Here is a 4,859-nt window from a genome sequence, read left to right on the forward strand (position 1 = left end):
GGCATGCCGAATATCTGTTTAAAATATTTCTTCTCAAATTGGAAATAAGTTGAGTTTAAAATAAATTTAATAGCATTAATAAAATCATTAAGTGGTATTGTTGTATGATTCACAATTAAATCCCATCTTTTCACTATTCCTTCAATAGCTAATTCTATTGGAATGTTAGTATACATTGATTCAACGTCAAATGAAACTAATTTAAAATCTGGATTTAAAGGTCTGCCATTAAGTTTAGCAACTAAATCAAAACTATTTTTTATAAACCCAAATTTTGATTTCTTTAAGCTATTGTCAATAGTAGATTTTAGGTAGTTAGCCAATGGAAAAGTAGGACTATTAATACAACTTACAATTAATCTAAGTGGAAAATTAGTTTTATGGATCTTCAGCAGCCCATAGACTCTAGGAAGAACTCCATCCGTAACCAACAATCTTTTATATAAACTTTCATCAATGTATTTTTTATTTTTTAGATTTATTAAAAGACTCCTAGTATCATTAGTTAATTTATTTAGTGGATCTTTATTTAATGATGAATATGTGCTATTGTCAGATAGTAAATTGTGCATTTTTTCTTTGTATTCATTATAATTCAATATTACTGTGATATTACCTTTATCTACTCGAGTTATGGGAATGTCTGGATTATCTTTGATAAATTTTTTAACTGAAATTGATTTTCCTTTCAAATTATTAATATCATGTAATTTATTATTAGTGTTTAAATTTTTTAAAATAGCAATAGTATCATTCCTAATAACATTTTTTACAGGTTCTTCTAATTTAGCAATATTATTTTCAGTATTTTTTATAAATTCTATGGCTGTCTTTTAATTGTTATATTTATTATCCGGTAAATTAAATTTATGTCCAAGTTGTAAAATTGATTTAACATTATCTGGAATAACAGTATTTGTAGTATTTTTATAATCCATTCTTCATTAATTTATTAATATTATAATTAGATTTAAAATTATCAGGATCAATATATATTAATAATACAAAATGAGTCATCAGAGTTATCAGTACAGCTATTTATCAAAGAAATATTTTTAATTTTTTGCGGTTGACTTCCAAAGAAATCATTTCCATTGTGAGGAGAATCAAGTTCAATTTTATAATTAATCGAATTGATTGTTTTTTTATATTTGATTTTTAAATTATTAATTTTTTTATTAATTCTAATATTTTCTGATATCCACATTCTATTAAAATAAAATTCTCGATGTTTAAAAAATAAACAACTTAAGTTAAAGGGAAGTATCTTTTCTATTTTTCTACAAGTTCTGCAAAGATTGCATCTAGTATGATTTAATTGACAATAAGAGTCTCTCAATTCTAATTTAATTAATTTTCTGGTGCAAATCAATTTAATTCTATTCATTTTAAATGTAAAAGATTGTTGATATAATGCAATATTATTTTTTAATAACCCTCGTAAATGAATTGGAATTAAATTTTCTCTTAAGCATACTTTTAAAAAATGTATTTTGATTCTTAGTTTTAAATTGACTTTAATTAATTTGGCGCAACTATTGAGTAAATTACATATATTCATACCATAAAATAATTTAATAAATTTGAAGAAATTTAACGGATAACACATATTTATGCTCGTGTATATAACAAAATTGTCCTCAATACGTGGCTAATAAATAAACAATAAAAACGGTTGAGCATATGCTATATACGAATATATTTGATATTTCACTAACAAGATCTAGTGTGTGGCATATGCTCAACCGTTTTTATTGTTTATTTATTAGCCACGTATTGAGGACAATTTTAATAATGTCAACTTTACTAAACAAGTAAATCTACGTAAAATTAATGATCGATACATTACTGTACCGTACGTTAAGACCATCTCTGAATCTTTCATTCCGATCGCAGCTGGTATTAATAAAAAATAGCTTTTACGATACCTAACACCTTACAGAAATATATCACCCACGGTAAAGACGTTTTAGATTACATGTTCCATCAAGACGTAGTATATAAGATTTCTTGCCATGACTGTGATGCGACATACGTGGGACAGACTAAACGACATTTAAAAACTAGAATTAATGAACATGTAAATGACATTAACAAAAGAACAGACCTCTTCGGTAATCTCGAATCACTACTTGAGTCACGATCACAATTTTAAATGGGACGATGTTAAAATTTTGGATAGTGACCCGTCATATAATAAAAGATTGATTTCAGAGATGGTATATATAAAAAACCAACAGCACAGTTTAAACAAGCAGAGCGACGCCAAATCTCTTTCCGATTCCTATCTTCCGATTTTAGCTATTATCCCCTTCCTAATCTTCCCCCTTCTTTTCTTCCACCATTTCACGTTTTTTCCCCTTTTATTTCACTTTCTTAACATACATTGTACTTGTCCTATGTTCTTATTGTTGTTTTAATTTTTCAAATATAACGATCTCTTTCTGATGGCGATAGATAATTTTTCCAATTTTAATGTGAATTATGAACTTTATGCCAATTGGGAAACTTCGGACTTCTAGTTCTCATATATGACCTAAGATACAACTGAAAATTAAATGTGTTAGACTAATTTATTGAATTATATTTTCAGTTTTGAAATAACTAACATCTATCGATTTATGTAAGTCGATACAACAACTTAATGACTGATGCAGTTGCAATGAGACACTTTTTGATTTGTCAAGATATAATTATTGGAAAAATTAACATGGTGCGAATACTTTGAAAATTAAAGATTTTGTAAAATTATTAAATTGCGGATTAATATTGTACGACACTGAGAATGACTCGGTTATGCGCACTAGGGTTCCAACAACAATCCGGACTGGACTACGAGAAGTATTTACCTGTCGTACGGTACGATTCCCGACGTGTGATGCTTGAAACGTTTGTATTTTTTATATATTAGATTTTAATGATTTTTAATTGTTAACAACTACCATCTTGTTGCGACCCATAGCCTTTTATTAAAATATTTAATATGATTTTTATAGAAGGTATGCAGTGAGTACAAAAGGTATTCGTACGGGGAAAATATGTTTTAAAAAACCATATTTTTAAAAAGTAAGCATTATCTGACGAGAAATGACTCATCGAATTGATGTTGAATTGATATCAATACGATGATATATAAAATGATATCGTTATGTTGAATTGATATCAATACGATAGTATATGAAATGATATCATTATGTTGAATTGATATCAATACGATGATATATGAAATGATATCGACACCAATTCGATATCATTTCGATGATAATATCGACACTGGGTACTAGGGTAGTCCATTTTTTTCGACATTCGAATTTTTTCCGCGGCACTCCTCAAAATGGTTCCAATTCACAAAAAAATAATTCCTGTCAAATTTCAGCTCGATCGGACAATGGAAATTCGTGCCGACAGCTCGTTATACATTTGAATTCCTTTATAGTATACTCTCAACATTGGTTTTTAAGCGTATTTTCCACAAAAATCAGCCTAGAAGACTTTTCTTTTTTTTTTAATATGTGTGTTTTGTTTTTCTGTATCGTTTGAGACCATATACATCTCATTTAAACAGTTAGGTGAATTGTTATTGATTAAAAAATAAAAATATATAATTAATGTGAGGTAAATGTCCCTATTTGTGACCATGACCCTATTTGTGACCACTCGTGGACTTTTATTAAATTAATCAGAAGTTTTAAGTAATTTATCTTTGTAAAGGGTATTTATCACGTTTAATGATTAGTTAGCCATGGTTTGATATACGGTTCCAGTGATATTTGACTAACAAATATTCATGAAAATGTGAAATAATTGATGCTCGTGTCTCCATCAGTGGCAGATTGAGCACATGTTTGTCGCCATGTTAGTAGACGGCGTTTGTCACGGAACAGTCACATTTTTGTTATGTCGTCCGGGATAAAAAACGTTGAAAAATATAGTTTTTTCGTAAAAGTGTCAATGAATACTTAATAAATATTGTGCTATGCGTGGATTCTAAAAAAGGTTAGCAATTTTGAACATATAGATAAATGTGACAAATACGCATGTTTCCATTTGTGACCGTCTCAAGAAAATTAGTCATAACATTAAATATCGTTCCTCTTTTTGAAAAGAAAACAATTAATACTCATCTTTATATGTTTATAGATAAGTGTGAGTTGCATTTGTACGAATAAACCGAAAATATTCGACGTATACTCGAGGGAAAATTTTAGTAACTTTTGATTAGGTCACTAAGTGGGACATCGTGTGTTTCTGTACCTATTTATGACCACAGCTTTAAATTATTTGTTTACAACTTAAGCATTGAGTAATTTCTTTGACCAAATTAAGAAAGCTTATCATATTTAGTGCGTGCTATTGAGTTCAAATTTCGTGCCCTGTACTACAGCGAGTAACTTGTGGCCATAGAGCACGAAAGTACAACTGCAGCGCATCGTATATTTTGTGGCAGTGACAGATTTTCTAAATAGACATTAAGTTTGATTAAAGATACATGAAATATCAGGATAATATCTCTGTTCACAGGATAACGCGACGTTTTTTTTCTGTCAAATCTTTATTTTTACGCGAAAACGTATCGAGTGAGTATATTTTTATCGATATTTGAACGAGAAATGATCGTCAACATGATATGAAATTGACGACAAGAAAATTAATCCGTCGGTCACTAAATGATACATTTCATCTGATGCCCCAGTCACTAACCGGGACAGATGGTGGTGTCACTAATAGGGCCAGATTAAATTCAAACGGTCACAAATGCGTACATTTACATAGTCCGCTATTTTTTTTCTTATTTTTATTAGATTATGCTTAGAACTTCAGAAAAACATGTTTTTCGATACAAAAATGATTAATCTTGA

This window comes from Trachymyrmex cornetzi, unplaced genomic scaffold (genome assembly GCF_001594075.2).
Source record: "Trachymyrmex cornetzi isolate Tcor2-1 unplaced genomic scaffold, Tcor1.1 scaffold585, whole genome shotgun sequence".
NCBI classification, from domain to species: domain Eukaryota; kingdom Metazoa; phylum Arthropoda; class Insecta; order Hymenoptera; family Formicidae; genus Trachymyrmex; species Trachymyrmex cornetzi.